Here is a 19,707-nt window from a genome sequence, read left to right as displayed (position 1 = left end):
TCGTTGCAATCTATTGCTAGGTTAAATATCAAATCCATAATTGTTTGATCTCTCTAATTTGTGAAGCAACCAAGATTTAATGATTTACTGTGTCAGAAATTATTAGATCTTGGGAATAACACTCGACTAAATTAAATGCAACCACTTGTGTTTGTGTTGTTTAGCTTCATTGATCTCTCTAGTTCTTAAGGTTACTACTAAATTAAACCTTTAGCGCTTGTCTTAGGTTGTTTAGTAGTTAGGGCTAATTAGATCGCTTGTTTTCTAATTAACTGCAACTAAAGAGAGATAGGAAAATAGTTCCAACAGTAAATATTCAAAGTGTGAATTGATATTTACTTGCATCGATGATCAGTTATAAAATTTCGATGGTGGATGTTGACTTGGATCAAGGTTTGTTCTCTTGATTGATTTTGATACTTTAATTTGAATTGTTCCTTAGTTGTTTTTCTTAAAATTGTTTTCATTATACTCAAACCCCGCCCTTCTTGTTCACGTAGCATAAAATTAGGCTAGATACTCTCTGTGGGAACGATCTTTACTCGCACTACTACATATATTTTTAGGAGTATAGGTTTTATTTTCGGTTGCCTACGACAGCACACCAAATTTTGGCGCCGTTGCCGGGGAAGTGATTCTAGTTGATTTTTTTTTTTTTTTTTTTTTTTTTTTCCCCCCCTCAAGGCCAAATTCCGCTGTTTTCTAGGGTTTTTAGGCATTTTTGTGTAGAATTTTTATTTCTTTTCATTACTCTAGATTTTCCCTAATTTGTTTTTTTTATTGTTTATTAGAGTTTCTTTGATTGTTTATGACTGTAACTTGATCTTCTAATCAAGGTGAATTGCAGTACAACCCAGAAATAGAGAGAACTTTGCACAGGTTAAGGAAGGAAGCTAGAAAATATTCTGAAGAGCACAATCTAGCTCTTGATTCCCTGTTTGCTAGCAATTTTGATTTAGAAGAGGAGGAAGTCATGGCTGGAAATCAAACTTTGAAAGCACTTGCTGCCCCTGATTTGAATCAACAACCCTTATGCATAACATTCCCTACTTTAGATTCTACTACTACTTTTGAATTAAAATCTGGACTAATACATCTCTTGCCCACTTTTCATGGCCTTGCAGGTGAAGATCCTCACAAGCATCTAAAGGAGTTGCATGTGGTATGCACGAGTATGAAGCCCACGGGGGTGACTGAAGATCAAATTAAATTAAGAGCCTTTCCTTTTTCTTTGAAGGATTCAGCTAACGATTGGCTCTATTATCTACCCTCTGAAAGTATTAAAACATGGAATGAGATGAAGAGATTGTTTTTGGAGAAATATTTCCCAGCTTCAAGGGCAGCCAACATTCGAAAAGAAATTTGTGGAGTAAAACAACACACCACAGATCGAGGTCATAGACATTTCCTTCATCCAGATCGAGGTCGCAAATAGTTCCTTTGTCCAGATCAAGGTTGCAATAGTTCCTTCGTCAAGATCGAGGTCACAAACAGTTTCTTTGTCTAGATCGAGGTCACAGATAGTTCATTCTTCAAGATTGAGGTCGTAGACAGTTTCTTCGTACAAATCGAGGTCGCAAACATTTCCATCGCCAAGATCGAGGTAGCAGACATTTCCTTCATCAAGATCGAGGTCGCAGACATATCCTTCGTCCAAATCAAGTTTGCAGACAGTTTCTTTGTCTAAATCGGGGTTGCAAACATTTCCTTCATCCAGATCGAGGTCACAGACAATTCCTTCGACCAGATCAAGGTCGCAGACATTTCCTTCGTCCAAATCAAGGTCGCAGATAGTTCCTTTATCCAAATTAACATTGCAGACAATTACTTATCGTCAAGATTGAGGTTGAAAAGCCCCTTGGTCGTAGACAACTCCATTATCAAGATCAAGATTGATACGCCTCTTGGTTGCATCAATTGTCAAGAATCATTTCCAAAGTTCATCAGCTATCAGCTAGGTCAAGAGTTTTCATTTTTGTCAAAGGTAAGTGTTAGGACATATGTGATTCAATGTTAGGAACATATGTCACTATTTTATGTAATTGGCTAATCATTTGACAAAACGCACTTTACTTGTATTTGGATAGATCTAGGATGTGTTTAATGCTTCAAGAAACAAGGTTTCAAGTTCAAATGTTAAAGTCATGCAAGTCTGTCCAAGAATCAAGTAATGAAGTGCTGGATTTTAAAGCTTAACAGATTAAAAGCTGTTGTAGCTCGTGGCTCGACAGCTAGCTCGATAGATGGCTATCTATTGAGATTTATGAAACTCAGTTTTTCAGAGTTGTTTTTCATCCAATCCGTGAGTATGTGTTTAGGCTTTCTTTTCTCACAACCCTAAACATATATAAGGATTATTTTAAAGGCCGTCAAATGTTACACACAATTGCACAAGTGTTAAGCAAAGTCTTGTCCATGCAAATTGTGATTGGAGACAGAATTTGCCCTAGTTCATCTTTTTCTTGAAGAAGCTGCTGTGTTTGTACACTAGAGGTTTTTGTGACCAAGGAGCTTCTTGATTTTCATCACTTGGATGAACTGAAGAACTTTGCAGCCAACATTCTTCTCAAGTTGGTGATCAAGTCGCATACTGGGATCCGCGCATCTATTGGTTAGTCATGTACTAGGAGCCGTGCATTGAACATGAGAGATTGTCACTACAAAACAAGTCTAATTGGGTATTGGGGTAAGAGTTTAACTGTAGGTTAGTATAAGGTACTGAGATTCCTTTACTTGTAACCGCTTGTTTTGATAATAGTGGATTCTCGAGAGTGGTGACCTTAAAATCACTCGGTAGGGTTTTTGCCGTGTAGGTTTTCCCCATTCATAAACAAATCACCGTGTCAATTTATTTTCCGTTGCATACTTTAGATAATTGATGATTTGTTCATGCTACCACGCATTTTATATGTTAATTTGATTAATTAATAAATTAATTCATCATAAGGGGTCAATATATTCTTGGCCTATCAAGTGGTATCAGAGCGGGTACACTCTAATTGGATTAATTTCCTGGGTGTGATCCTTGGCCCCTGTTGTCACGGATCGTGGACAATCTCTTTTGATTCCTCATTTATTTGATGGCACTAATTATGCGTACTAGAAAATTCGTATGAAAGTTTTTTTGCAAACTCTAGGTGAATAAGTATGGCAAGCGGTTGAAGTTGGCTAGATTAAGCCAAAGGAAGCACCGGTGGATTGGGATGAAGCAACAATCAAAGCAACAAATTCCAACAGTAGGGCCTTGAATGCTAAGTTTTGTGGGGTGACTGACAGGAATTTAGACCCCTTAAACAACCAGATTGCGTAGCCTAGATTAATTAGCCAAGTTGTTACTTAGTCAAATTAAGCAATTCTAGGTTAAAACAATCCAAACAATCATATCAAGAGTATAAAGCAGCGGAAAATAAATAACACAAGATATGATCACCCAGGAAACCACACGGTAAAAACCTGGGGAGGATTTGACCCACCGATTCTCAAGGCTAACCTGAATTCACTATGAAAGAATTGAAGTTCATACAAAAGGACTACAAGCTCCCCGCTCGACTTCCTAATGCTACCCACCAGTAGAACTTCCTGACACGACCACGCGCAGGCTCCGAATCCACGGACTACTTCTTTCTTGAATTCCTCAATCAGCTACAAGCTCCCTGCTTGCTTTTCTTTTAATCTCCAATGGTTGCAACGGTAATGATCTTCAAGATGTTGAAATCATCTCTACCATGAAAACCCTAAGTTTTGTGTAAAGGAAAGCTCCTCAAAGATCTCACAAGAGATTCACACAAAACAGCAATGTATGAGCAACAATACAATATGGACGACCTCCAAAAACATGGCTAGGGTTTAGTTTATATACCTAGGGTAAAAACATAAAACCCTAAACGTTTAATGAAGTAGGGCTGAGTTGGAAATTCTGCAGAAAATTCAACCTGTGCGATTTTCGATCGATCGAGTCTATTCTTCGATCGATCGAGCCAGGCTGAAAGTCCCAAGTACTTCTGCAGCCACTCGATTCCAACTTTACAATATTAAACCAACTTTGAGCAAGTCTAAATAAGACTAAATACAATGTTTTGATCATGGTTTGCCAACATTACAAATTAGAGTTCTAAATACATAAAATCCTAAGACCTTAGAACCTAACAAACTCCCCCTTTGGCAATCTGTGACAAAACCCTAATTAACAGCTCAAAGTTTTACAAATAAAAAGCCCTTTACAAAGATAGTGCTCATAAAATTCAATTCAGCCTAACTACTATCCATAGTTGCAAGTGTAGACAGCAGCTTAGTTGAATCAACCTGTATAATCCTGAAATACTCAACAAACGCATAAACGCATGTGTGACAGTAAAGAGTAAAACAACAGGTATAACATTCTTGTAAGATTCACATAATTCAAAATAAAGACATATATGAATGATCAACTCATAAATATAAATCAATACGCAGTGAATCACAAAGCAACAAGAATCAATAAAAAATATCATGTATATCAATCAATGTTACTCCCCTAAATGAATATCCCAAAAATGATGTACAAAGTGAAGCACATAGATACAATCTAAAAACTCCACAAGCTCCTCTAAAACAAAAAATCTCCCCCTAACTACAAAAACTCTACTACAAGTCAAAACTTCACTCCCCTTTTTGTGACAGAATGCCAAAGGGCAATCACAAGTCGCCATCAAAAGGAGGTGGTGAGGGTGAATGAAGACGCGCAAAATCAGCTCGGAGAGCACGTATCTCGTCCAGCAAGTCCACCAAAATCTGACCATGAGCCGCCTGAACGGTCATGACAGTCTCCAAAGTGCGACGAACATCGAAGTCGGCCGAAGGAGGTGGAGGAACATCAGCAGCAGCAGCATCATCACCAACTGGAACAGGAATATCCTCACCAGCAAGACCTGCAGAAGAAGAAGGAGGAGGTGCGCTACTAGAGGGCTCAGATCTAGGGTGTTTAGAACCAGCTCGAAGATGAGCGGCCCTCAGTCTAAGAAAAGACGCACCTATAGGAGCTATCACATGAATGGGCTCAGAGGAGGAAAGCCACTAAGATCAAGATAGAGAAGAATCCTATGAATGAAAATAGGATGTACAAGAGCATGAGCAGTAGATGAACTCCTATAAACTTCGTTCAAAGAACGAAGAAAAAGATGGGGAAAACTAATAGGAGCATCAGTAACTAGAGCGTACAGAAATACACACCTCTCAAGAGGAATGGTGTGAACATGGGAAATAGGCCAGATCGAATGACAAGCTATCCTAAAGAACAGATAGTGTAACCCGGAGAGCTCAGCAGAAGTGATCCGAGGATCAGAACCCCACTGGACAGCAGTACCAGTGACGTACGACAAAACATCGCTAATCTCGGGAGACTCAGCATAAGGATAGATAGGATGCTAGACCAAAGGTACCCCTAGAGCATCAGCCACTACCCGAGGAGTAATGGAGTACTCTACGCCTCGTATCCAACTCTTAACTAGAGTGTTGGAATCATAGATGCGGATAGAGATGTTCGAATAGAACTCTCTAATCAAGGCAGAAGGTGGAGGAGGATCAGAAACATCCACCAAGGGTAACCAACCCCGACGCTCAAAATTTGCCCTAATGGCAGGATCAAGTTCATCTAACAGCACAGAACGCTCAGCCCAAATCTTTCTCCTAATGTTAAGCTTCTCAAAAAACTCTTGGTTTTTCTCACTCGGAAACCTCTCACTATCAAAGGATGGAGGGGGTGAAGGAGAAGGTGAGGGACCATTCCTACGGGCTCTAGTTTTCCTAGGCATAGTGCTAAGGAAAGGACAGAGACACAAAGAGAAAACCACAAAGAACAAGAGAAAACAAAACCAAGGGCAGACTGCAAATTAGCACAATAAAGAATATAGAACAAAAATCTATATGATGCATGAACAATAAAATGTTGTGATGCATGATATAAATGCAGTGAACAATTAAGTTTAATTGAGAGTAATTGGACAAAATTGGCTTGAACAAGGAATTTCTATCAAAAATCTCAAAAATTTGAAAACCACTTGAAAAATTTTGCAACAAATTGATGAATTGATCATTACACAAGGTTGAAAACAGATTAGAATAACCAATTTCATCAATACAACAAGCCAATTTCAGCAAATTCTACTCAAATTAACAAAAGCCCCAATTCGGATCAAGAACAAACCCTAGAATTTTCAATTTTTCATCAAACTCAAAATTGATCAAATTAACCACCAAGGATCATTAGTATGATGTGTCCCCACAAAAACCCAATGATCAATTTCATAAAATAAGGCTTGAATCAACAGAAAATCCCAAAAATGTAAAGTCCAAAAATCTCCCTTAAATGCATGGATTTATGCATGAAATAATGAAAATAAATTCAAAGGGAGGGCAAAAGGGTCTTACCTGCTTGAGGAAAGAGATTCTTTGCAAAAACTTCGGAGGAAAACGACAAAAATTGGAACAATTTGGCTTGCCTTGTCGGAGAGAGAAAGGAAAAGTTTGAAAAAGATTTGAAAAAGTGTTTGAAAAAGTCAGATTTGATCTTTTTTTAAAAAAGCTTTTCCACGATATTCGATCGATCGAAAATTACATTCGATCGATCGAAAAGCACAGTCATTTTTAAGACAAATGAGAGCACTTTTTCGATTGATCGAAAAACAGGCTGGATCGATCGAAATGGGCAGAGGTTCACTGAATTTTGGAAAAAAATCACAGTTTTTGAAAACACAAACCTAATTTTGAAAAAAACTCCTCAAAGCATTAAATTGAATAAACAAAATGCATGAGTATGAGATGGAATGCTTTTTCAAAACCCAAAATTTTGAACCCAATTTTCTTAAAACAAATTTCAATCAAACTCCCATTGAATTTCTCAAGGCAACACATATGTTGTGCATAAATCTCAAGATATTTTCAAACTTGGTTGGTCAGACCAAAAACACACACTAGCATGTACAGTGTTTAACAAAGAGTAACTTGTGTCGTGTGTGATACTAGCAAAAACTTGAGATACATGTGAGGTNGGTCTTCCTTTTTTTTTTTTTTTTTTTTTTTTGTTATTCATTTCTTATATTTTTTTGCTAATCTTCTTCTCTTTTTGGTTATGACTGATTATTACCCAAAAAACTAATATCTGAGGTTTTTTTTTTTTTTTAATGAAATTCAATTTTGTGACCTTTTGTTTTATAGGAAGAGACTAGTGTCTGAAGCTATAAAGAATTGGATTTCACTTCAGTATGTTTTGACTTTCTTCAAGCTCTTGTTGTGGAACTGTTTCATGAATTTTTGTTTCTAAATGCTTGATGTTAATTTTTCTACTTGATGTTAATTTTTTTTCCTTTTTGTTTTTTTGTTTTTTGGTTTGAAATTTGTTCTCTGTGGTAGGATAATTTGTCTAATTTTGAATAGAGACCGTTCTCATTTTGTACATATTGTTTTGGATGAGGGCTGTGCTGTTATATCATTGATTTTGTTTATTTATTTTGTATTTGGGTGCTTTTTTCGTATGTGGGTCTGTTTGGTTGGTGGGAAATGTGAGTGTGGAATTGGGTTTGAATTGGATTATACTTACTTTCCCATTTGATGCAATGGAATGGTTAATCAAATATTCTCCTCTTTTGTTTTTTCTATTTTGGTTGCAAAGCTTGATTTAGTAATATGATTATATTTTGTTTGGTTGGGGGGGACTTTTTCTCATGTGAGTATGTTTGGTTGGTAGGAAAATGTGATAGTGGAATTGGGTTTATTGGATTTTGAATCTGTGGTTGTGTTTGGGTTGAGAGGAAAGTGTGGTAAAGAAGAAAAAGAACTAACTGTGAAAGTGTGGAATAATATATCGTTGTGGAATCCTAATTGCTGATTGCTTTATTTCTATTTGAAAGGAATTCGGGTTTTAGTAAGTTTACTATATATTTAAGCTTTTGGGAAGTACTTACTTGCCCATTCGATGTAATGAGATGGTCAATCAAATAAGAATTGGGCATATTGGGGTTTCCTTGAAATGTTGCTGATCCATTTAATGGTTCAAATGTAGATCCTGAGCTTCTATTTTGTATTGTCTCTATAGCACTCTGCCTATGTTCCTTGTTTATTGATGTATGAGCGTGCTTATTAGGATGGAGATGTGGTGTAAAGAATAGTGGAGTAGTTGTCATGTCTTTAGCAAATTTAGTTTGATTACCTGCTCTAAAAGGAAAAGTTTAGATTGATTTCCTTGTGTATTTATATTTGTAGAACTTCTTGATAGAAGGGTAGTTTAACACCTTTAGTTACTATAACATTGTGTTTCCTTCTTTATTGAAATTCTTACATTGTCTCCATCAAGAGGTAAAGTTGCACTTATCTATGTGTTGCATGCAGGTAAAACTTCACTCATCTTTTTGTGCTTATCATTGGGTCTACTTAACTATTCACTAAAAGCTATCTTTGTTTTTTTTTTAAGCTCTCTTTTGTGGCTGAAGAAATTGTGAGGAACAAGGTGAAGAATACAAGTTAAATTTGGATTTTTTCTAAAAGTTGTAAACTTAGCATGAGCAAAGTAAGTATATTCTAGTTAAAAATTTATAAAACTCTATATATACTGACAGGAATTTAGACCCCTTAAACAACCAGATTGCGTAGCCTAAATTAATTAGCCAAGTTGTTACTTAGTCAAATTAAGCAATTCTAGGTTAAAACAATCCAAACAATCATATCAAGAATATAAAGCAGCGGAAAATAAATAACACAAGATATGATCACCTAGGAAACCACACGGTAAAAACCTGGGGAGGATTTGACCCACCGATCCTTAAGGCATAACAGAATTCACTATGAAAGAATTGAAGTTCTTACAGAAGGACTACAAGCTCCCCGCTCGACTTCCTAATGCTACCCACCAGTAGAACTTCCTGACACGACCACGCGCAGGCTCCGAATCCACGGACTACTTCTTTCTTGAATTCCTCAATCAGCTACAAGCTCCCCGCTTGCTTTTCTTTTAATTCCAATGGTTGCAACAGTAATGATCTTCAAGATGTTGAAATCATCTCTACCATGAAAACCCTAAGTTTTGTGTAAAGGAAAGCTCCTCAAAGATCTCACAAGAGATTCACACAAAACAGCAATGTATGAGCAACAATACAATATGGACAACCTCCAAAAACGTGGCTAGGGTTTAGTTTATATACCTAGGGTAAAAACATAAAACCCTAAACGTTTAATGAAGTAGGGCTGAGTTGGAAATTCTGCAGAAAATTCAACCTGTGCGATTTTCGATCGATCGAGTCTATTCTTCGATCGATCGAGCCAGGCCGAAAGTCCCAAGTACTTCTGCAGCCACTCGATTCCAACTTTACAATATTAAACCAACTTTGAGCAAGTCTAAATAAGACTAAATACAATGTTTTGATCATGGTTTGCCAACATTACAAATTAGAGTTCTAAATACATAAAATCCTAAGACCTTAGAACCTAACAGTGACCAATGAGGAATTCAAGAAAATTTCATCCACGGAAGTTTCCAAGGAAGCATGGACCATTCTTGAGAGCACCTATGAAGGTACCAGGGCAGTATAGAATGTAAAGCTTCAAAGACTCACTAGTAGTTTTGAAGAAATAAGGATGGAGAAGGATGAGACCTTTGATGAGTTCTACGCTAAACTCAAGGATATTGTGAATTTTGCTTTCAACTTTGGAGAATCTATAGCAGAATCCAAAATTGTTAGGAAAATCCTTAGGTCTTTACCTAAAAGATTCCATGCCAAGATCACTGCCATTGAAGAAGTGAAGGATATTGATAAAATTCCTTTGACTGAGCTTGTAGGCAACCTTCAAACCTATGAGATAAGATTAAGTTTAATGGGAAAGGGTGGAAAGAGTAGAAGCTTAGCTCTTAAAGGTATAGAGGAGGAAACTGATGACTCTAAAGATAAAGATGAAAGCGAAGATGAAGATGAAGATGATGATAAGGATGAGGATCTAACCTTCATAGCTGATGACATTATCAAACTCCTTCAATTTAGGAAAAAGGACAAGGACAAACCTCCTAAGAAATCTAAATCCTCTAGGAAGGGTAAAAGTGAGAAATGCCATATCCAGTGCTATGAGTGTAAAGGTTTTGGTCATAAAAGGATAAAGTGCCCAAACTACCTTATGAAGGAAAAGACTGAGAAGTCAAAAGATAAAGGATTGGTTGCTACCTGGAGTGATAATTGGAATAACTCTTTTGATGAGTATGTGGATGAATGTGGTCACTTTATGGCTTTTGCTACCACAACCAATAGGGTGATTGTGGAGAGTGCTAGTGACAGTAAGGATTCTTCTGATGATAAAGTACCTTAGAAGATGACCCTTCAAGAAGCCTATGATAAGCTATGCACTGAATTCATAAAATCTGAAAAAAATTCTCATCATTGTAGAAAAGAGCTTAATGAGGCAAAAACTGAAAAACCTGATCTATTAGTTAAACTAAATGATAGTACAAGTTTAGTTGAGACTCTTATTGTAGAGAACTCCTTATTAGAAAAGAAGGTCAAGAATCTTAAGGTTGAGCTTAGTCAAGCTAGAACTCAAATAGAGAAGATGTCTAGTGCAAAGCTTAATGAGGTCTTGAGTGCTCAAAAGCCTAGTTCTAATAAGGCTGGCCTACGATATGTTGACTCCTCCAGCCCTTCCTCTTCCACGGCTTCTGGATCAAGGACTGTCTTTGTGCCTCAATATGATAAAGGTAGTAAAGGTATGAAATCCATAACTGATTTGTCTAATTCAAAATCCTTTGTTAGACCTCATGTTTGTCACCATTATGGTGTTTCTGGACACATCCATCCTAATTGTTTTAAGTTGTATCCTCAAAAGCAAGTGTCCAAACAGTCACAGGTTTTCTCTCAAGGACCTACACCTTTGTTTGGAGAGTTATTAAAAGCTTTGATCTTTTTAACTCAATTTCAGGAGGATTCTAATTCTTTATGTCCTTTAGTAGACATATTAGGACACATGCCTTTTCATCTCATGGCCAAAGACTCGTGCTCTGTGGGTGAGAAATGAGCCTAAGACTTAATTGTCTTTTCTGTTGTTCTCTACCTTAATTCTTTCTATCTTAAGTAGGACTCTCTTTGCTTGATTTCTTATCTGCTTTTGGAATCATGCTTTCATACATATGCATCTTTGTTTCATGCCTTCATGCTGTTTACTTGCTTTTGTTTGGTTGTTTAGTTTTTATTTTGTTTTGTTTTCAAAAAAAAAAAAATTAAAAGGAAAAAATTATAAAAATACAAAAACAGTGTGTATTTATGTACATTGATACTTGTGTACCTTGGATGGCCATTGAAACAAAGTCTTCTAAACTTTGTATCTCTTGTAGCTTAGATGAGCATCTCTATGCACAACTAAGCAAGTGAGTTTTGTGACTCGTGTTTGTGATAAGTAAGATTAAGTAATCTCTTGTACTTATCACTCGTATCACTCTTTTTGATGGGAAAGACTTGAAAATCCTAAGAGAAAGGCATAAATAATCATCTCACCATTGTTGCCTGCAAATCATGAAATGACATTTGTATACTTCCGTATAGCAAAAGTGGAATGTCAAATGCTTAACATCATTGAGAATTTCTTTTCTATCTCTTATATGCCCATACATGGTTTGCTTAAAATAAAAAGATGCAAAGAAAAATAAAAAAGCAAAAAGAATAAATATGCTTTATATATGATTGTAAGCGTGTATTCTAAGAGATGTGGGAGTTATAGGATGTACCTCGAAGGTGATAGTCCCCATTAAACAGTTATGATTGTGTATGAGTTAAAGTGATTTTCTCATATCTCAAATCGTCATAACATGTAGACACTTATGCAATCTTGCAGTGTTTTTTACACACAACACGCAATATTCTTTGCTACTTTTAATACATGTGCAGGTACAATGTGATTTGGTCATCACAAGGAATACTTGTGTTAATGTATGCTCACTAAACTGTCTTAACTTGTTTTTTAAATATAAAATTGGTTAAACTGTTTAGTGTGTGTGTGTTTTTTGGGATCTATGTGCTTAACAAAAAATCAATTAAGAGAAACGAGAAAGAGGAAAAGAAGCATACCACAAAGCAACGATCGGGTTTTCTGAAGGACGGCTCCGTCGGCTGGGTCGAACTAATGGACGGGCTAGGAGGCAATTGTGGAGGCCACTTTTGCCTTCAACAGTGGCGATGTTAACAGCCCCGGTTTAGATTAAGCCTGCTTCTTTATTGTTGTTAGATTCAGAGAAAGGCGAGAGATAAAGATTGATGGTGGTTTTGGGTTGTGGAGAGAAATTGATAGTGAAGATGGGCAAAGAATCGGGTTTGAGAGAGGATAATTTTTTTTTATTTTTTTTTTTATTGGGTTTTATGTATTATTGGGTTTTAGTGACAAAAAAAATAATCAGAATTTTTGTTTTTTTTTTTTTGTTTTTTTAAATAATGTTGATGTGGAAAATTGTGGTGCCAGTAGAGGCTTCAATTATATATATATATATATATTAACAAGGATGAAGAAGATGGTTCATGAACTCTGGGATGCCAATGTTCAGAAGCAGCAACTGTCTATGCGTCGCCCTCAAGCTCGTTGGTCCCTTCCACCTGCTGGTACCTATAAAGCGAATTTTGATGCTGCGATATTTGATGAGCTACACTATGCAAGACTTGGCGTCATTTATCAAGATCATTCAGGCCAAGTTATCGTTGCCTTGAGTCAGAGGATTGGTCTACCCCGTACGGTGGAGATGGCTAAAGCCTTGGATGCAAGATGAGCGGTGAGTTTGCCAGAGAATTAAGCCTTTTTGATGTCATATTAGAGGGTGATTGCCTGTGGGTTGTGCAAGCTTTAAATGCTTTGGGTGGGTGCAATACTTTGTATGGTCATATAGTCAATGAAACTAAGAGGATAGGGGCTGTTTTGAGGCACTGTAGTTTTCAACATGTTGGTCGGGACAGGAAAAAATTAGCTCATTGTTTAGCTAGGAGAGCAGTTTCATCTGCAAATATTGATGTTTGGGTAAAAGATCTACCTGGGGATTTGGATGATGTGTTCCAATCTGATTTTTCTTGATTTGTCTCATTTCTTTACTAAAACTACGCTTACATTTTTTCTCCAAAATAAAAAATAACGCGGGTTCTATATAATAATTGTGGGAATATATAATATGCATTCTGGTTCTAATGGAGGAGACCTACTTTTAATTTGTCAAGTTGGGTTTACTTTATTAAACGCCGGAGGTATTATCTGCATGGGTCTAGTTGGCGGCCAGCAATGGGTGAGGCCGTGGCCAAAACGATGTAGGAACATTGGTTTACCATATCAAAGTTGGCTGAATAAGTAATAGGCGTAGAAAAGGCAAAAGAGAAGGGAGAGAGAAATGGGAAGAATACTAATGAAACTCATTTTGGCTAGCGAAATAATGGCCACAAGCAGGCTTCACTATTAATAACTTGTATTAGTTGTGGTATAATGATAATAACACAAATTGTTTTCATAGTCGTTGATATTGACCATTGTGATTGAATTGACATCATTTATACTTGGGTCTACAACTGATACTATTTTTATTATTCACTAATTTTAACAAACCTTATCAATATTTTTTTAAAAAAAACTTACTGAAAAATATTGTATTCCTAGGCTTAATGACCAATAAATGCTTCTAAAAATTTAAAGCACAGCTAAAAGTCTTGTTCATAGATGTGTCTGATTGTGTAAAATTGTGCACTGAGTTTTGATTGTTTTACATCCAACAGTGTCTACACTCTTTTACATTATACGTAAAGTGTAGGCATTTTTGGAAAATGTGCATACTAAATGTACGCGGGCATTCTATGAAATAGTGTACATTAAGGAGTGTGAAACAATAATTTCCCTATATATTTTGAGAGTCTGAGTAGTAAAGGCCACAAGCTAATTTAATCTTATTTATGTTGAGAAGTTATAGTCAAGTTAGAGGGTAAAAAGCATACATCCTCATCTATATTAACATGGAAATGTTAAAAGTATTACAAATTTTAATACAAAAGACATATAAATCAAAGTGATTTTGAATGTGATTAGTGTAACTTCCAATAACTAATTAATAAAGAAATATGTTAATTACCTTTCTATGATTGGTATCACATTAGTTTCATTATAAGTTTCACTGATAAAGAAATATGTTAATTATCTCTAATTGTGTGGATCGAGAATCAAGATATATGAGTGAAAAGGAACTATTCGATCAACAGGGTTATCATTCCGCATGAGATAGGAGTAATAGGGATAACGCTAATTTAGGTAATAGAGTTGTTGATAACCCTAGTTTAGGACAATGCTTGGATCAATGCTCTTATTGAGCATTAGACCCATAAAGATTATGACACGTGTCCAATTTTAATCACATGTTATGATCTTCAAGGGTCCAATGTATGAGCCAATATATTAACTATTGTGGTACAACATCATTTTCGGTCCTATTCTAGAATGAATAGACCTTAAGTTGTAAGTTTCTTAAGCCAGAAGAAAGAACATTCATGGTTGGGTTGTCTAACGATGGCTGCAATATGAGACTATTGACTGTATATGAGACGTAGTGCAATAAGCAAAGTTAGAGGAGACTCTGACTGTCAGTAGCGATCATTGTTGTAATGCTAAACCTACCATATTTAAAGCTCCAAATGGTGAATTGCATGCAAGACTAGTGCTCAGTTTAATTGCAATCAATGTATAAAAGATTGAAATTGAATATTGAACTGTTCTATGTCAATGTCATCCCTTAAGAAGGCGTATTGCTTAATTATTAAAATGTTCAGATTTCTCATTTCTCTAGAATTATGACTTTTTTTTTTTTTTTTCGTTTTACGCGCTTGTTCCTCTTCATCGGAATTTTGGTGCGCGACTTTTCTTTTGGTTATAGTTATATATATATTTTACAAATTTTTTACCAAAGCAGTAATTGATTTTTTTTTACCGTTTTTTATATTTTTCATAAAGATAGTATCGCAATTTTTCTAAAATGATTCATTAACAAATACTCTAAAAACAGCCCCTTATACATAACTGTGCATTCAATGACAGCATGACACAACAATACTTATGTATTTGAGATTAATTAGAGACTCTCTAATGTATTGTATTTTAAAAATCGTATCAAAGTTTTGCTTTTTGTAATTTATTAAACACTTGTATAAGATAAACATAAAAGCCTTTTTTTTTTTTTTTTTTTTTTGAGGTAAAGATAAACATAAAAGCTTAGCTCACATGCCATATCAACATATTATTGATTTTTGGGTAAATCTCTTTAAAGCTCAAAATAAACTCATATCTCATTCAGTTACATGGATTGAGCTCACATGGCCCACTAGATCCTTACTCCAAGAGGCAGATTCATGGTCCATATTTCTTCTTCATTAATTGGGATCATACCCCATGACATCATCAATATCAACATATGAATCAGGCTCAAGTAATGAATCAAAACTCGTGGCCCATATTACCTCTCTTATATTCATGGAAAGCAGCTTCTCCAACAAAAGCCCATATTTACACAAAATGACAACAAAACCCAAGGTATGTCATCTTATCTTTGGCTTATAATCCAAGTTCATGAGTCTCTTTGGGAAAACTTTGAGAGTCGTGGTTTGGAGGGCCAATAGGTATGTTCTGTAAAGCTCCAACGGTTTAAAGTTGATAAAAGAAACATGTTGCTTTGTGTGTCTTCTCCAACTCCATGAACACTAACGAGTAAGTGTGTAGCGGATAACATATGGTAAGCCTCTCTTATCACCTAGCACTTAAAATAATAAAACTCTCCATTACTCTTTTCCTAAAACTTAATATTCATCATATGACAAACACTCAAAAACTCCAGCCATCTAGATGCTGAACAACTAACTATCCATTCAATCTCTAGTTGTTCCTATACGATTTTGGGAAACCCAATCATATTATTTCACATAAACTACATTACTATTTTTAGCTAAAATCCAACTCAAACACATGACTAAATTTGATTGGCTATCTTCAATTTTCAAATATAAAATATTCATAATATCTCTAATACCCAGCTACCATCTGCTATAATCAAACCAAATATTCCTCTACATGCCGCTAGTGTAGAGCATTAAATGCCCTTCTTGCTCACCAAGATTAAGTCACAACACAGTGAGACCTTGACTAGATCTCTAAAGTTTCATTAACTATCAATCAATCATTCTATTACTTACTAAAAATGTATTGTAATAGAATCTTGGACCAAAAATACAAATACCCAAAAGAGGAAACCTTTCTAGCAAAACACTAGCAGTGTGTTCAACACACGACACCTGGCTGAAACTAACATCACCAACCATTTAATGCCCAATCCCAGCAGCCAGTTGTTATGCCCAAAATAGCAAGTCATCCTTAAAAGAAATCTTACCATTTTTCTACCAAAATCATAAAATAAATGTTGAATATTCCCTCCAGCTGCTTGACATCATCCAATTGACCTCATCTACTTTTGTCCTAAGCAACAACTATCTTATGACAATGTGACAACTTTTTCTGACAGTTGGGATAGCTTTTTCAGAACATCTGTGACAGCTAACCCAACAACCTTCAAATTACAAATTTTCCCTATTTGACTAAAAACCAAAACCAACCAAAGAAACTATATATATGTATATATATATTTTGCTAAAATTCTTTCCTTTTTTGCTAGTCTTTCCTCCAGCTACTATTACCCAAAATAGCAAGAACACCTTAAAGCTGAACATACCATTTTAGGCCAAATGCTAGGAATGATTTTCTAAGGATTTTCTAAAGATTGGGATAGATTTTGGCAAAGATTAATTACTAACCCCCCCCCCCTCCTTAAACTCAACTATAAATAAAGCCCTTCATCAATACCTCAAGACACACTAATAGAGAAGAACAACTCTCTCATAAACTTCTCTATTTTCCCTCTTCCTCTAATTATCTTCTTAAACTCTTAATGATGTTTTGAGCTTCTGAGTTCTTAGTTTCTAAATTAGAAACTAAGCTCTTCAGCCCTTAGCTCTCAAATACCCCTCATATCACTACTCATACACCTTTATCCATCCTTTAGCAGAAAATCCTAGCAACGTTGCTAAACACACTACAACACCATTACTCTTCTCATACTCATTCTCTCACTCTCCATATATAAAAAATACATCTAACTTGTTACTCATATCTCCAAATACCTAAACACGTCTCCATACTCTTCTCTTACAAAATCTTTCCTCTTGGAAAGCAATACAAGCCATCACTATAATCTTTCTAGCAACTGTAGCATAATTCTTTTACCATTTTACATATCTCTCATACATCTTACAAATTACATCTCTCACAAATTATCCATACATATTTTCATATATATTACAAACCTATCTCTCACCAAGTATCCATACTTATTACCCACACATATTACAAATACTACATCCTACAAAACATCTATATCTTCTACCATCTCCATACTTCTCAAGAGATATCAAATACTTTTACTAAAAGCCCTTCTCATGGAAGGCGTTGCTAAAGCCCTTCTCCTAAAAGGCACAAATACTTTTTACCAAATCCCTTCTCCTAGAATGCACCAAGATCTCATATCAAAGCCCTTCTCATGGAAGGCACAAACCTATCTTACAAAAGCCATTCCCATGGAATGCAATGCTGTTTATAACTTCACAATAACCAAAAGAGCATTATTATAGGAGAAATTCATTTAAGTGCATGATAAAAGGAACAAACTTAACCAGTTTCTACACACAACTGGACATACTCTCTCTCCCTCCAATTACACCAATTTTTCCCCTCCAACCTTGAAGTAATCATGGCAAACTGTCTCTCCACCGCTAGAGTCATTCTGCTAGAATGCTATCAACTCACTGATGCTATACAGCTAGAGTTACAAATCATACAAATAAGTCACTACGTTTCCACATCTCTATATCTAATTGAATACATGATTACTTCACATTTAATTACATATTACTTTATTTCAACTTCTATTACAACTATTGATCAAAACTATTATATCAAACACATATTATTTATTTATTCAACTATTATCATGGTTCTTAGACTTTAGGCTTTACCCATTTTGTAGGCCTAAAAATACGTTGGTAGCCATTGGATTATGTGACCTAATGTTGAGTTCCGGATGCAACTCCCCAAACATTCAAGTCTAACAAGGTCACCCCTTCAGTAAATAATACGTGGCTGCGCATCGAAAAACGCCCCCTTGACATATTGTATTATATAGCAATTTTTTTTTTAAATGACTAAAATGCCAAACTATTTATAATAATAAAAAATTAAGTTAAGTAGGTAATTTGGAGCGTAAGAAAAAATTCATACGGTTTTGACTTATACAATCAAGTTGAATGAGTTACAAAAAATTCACTGGATTTGATTGAGTTTGATGGGATCACTTATACACTTAAACGGTTTAATTAATTAAATACTAAAATCTGTAGTGAGCTTGTCCTAGGGGAGTATATTTATACTATCAAGCATAGGTATCAATTTTTTTCTCAGTATTTAAGATAAGAACATACTTTTTTCTATTTTAGCCAATCACTTTTTCTTTTTATTTACGTTAGATTTCCTATTCTGAAGCTAATTTCATCTAAATATATTATTTCTTTATTTATCTTTTATTGTTTTTCTCACGGTTTAAAATCCGATATTTTATTTCTCACGGTTACTAAGACACAAAAACAAATAATATGATGTGGGTAGATTTTTGGGTAATTTTTAGTTTTGGTTACTAGTCCAAGCGCATACTTTCATGCAGTTCAGATGGAAATTAAGATCTTATCTTTTATGTATTGCTTGTTGACGTCATTTGAAGATGAGGCCAAGTCTTTTTTCCATACAGCAATTCACGAAACATCATGCCAATTGGACTGTTGATCAACAACACGGAATAAATAAGAATGACTTTTCCGGACAGGATTTCTAGTAATTGGATTTTTTTTGGGTACCATATATATTGATTTCTACATATTATTTGATAATTAAGTTAATATAATTTAATTCTATATGATCAATGAGAAAATATATTGTATATGGATACAAATTACTAATCATCATATTAATCTTCTTTTTTCTTCTCGCCAAGATATAACACCAATAACAATAACTCTTAATTCCAAAATTTTGGGGTCAGCTATGAATTATTGACAAATCAATTAAAGTCAGTTATATGTACTTTTTTCATCAATTCTATTCTATGATTTCTATCTAAAGTCATATTCTTAATTTGTTACTTTCTTAATTCATAATTTTTTTTTAAATTTCTACTAATGTTAATTTGGGTCTTTCTTTTCTTTTTTTCATTCCCTCAACTCGGATTTAACTCACTTTTTATTACCGGTGTATTAATTGATACCCTTTAAACATGATTAAACTATATATCTCAAGCAACACTCTTGTCCTTTCATCAATAAGAGCTATCTCTATATTTAAGTGGATTTCCTCATTTCGAATCTTATCTGAAGTTATATTTTCTTTTTCTTTTTTTCTTTTCTCTTTTTTTTTTTTTTTTTTTTTTTTTTTTAAATTTCCTCAACTTGGATCTAACTCACTCTTTCTTACTTGTGCATTAATTGGTATCATCTAAACATGACCAAACCATCTTAAGTGACTTTCTCATATTTTCGTCAATAGGAGCAACCCTATATATTTAAGTGAATTTCCTCATTTCAAATCATATCTTTCCATCTATCT

Source organism: Quercus suber, unplaced genomic scaffold, assembly GCF_002906115.3.
Source record: "Quercus suber isolate HL8 unplaced genomic scaffold, Cork oak 2.0 scaffold_83, whole genome shotgun sequence".
In the NCBI taxonomy this organism is placed as follows: Eukaryota; Viridiplantae; Streptophyta; class Magnoliopsida; order Fagales; family Fagaceae; genus Quercus; species Quercus suber.
This window is presented reverse-complemented; position numbering follows the sequence as displayed.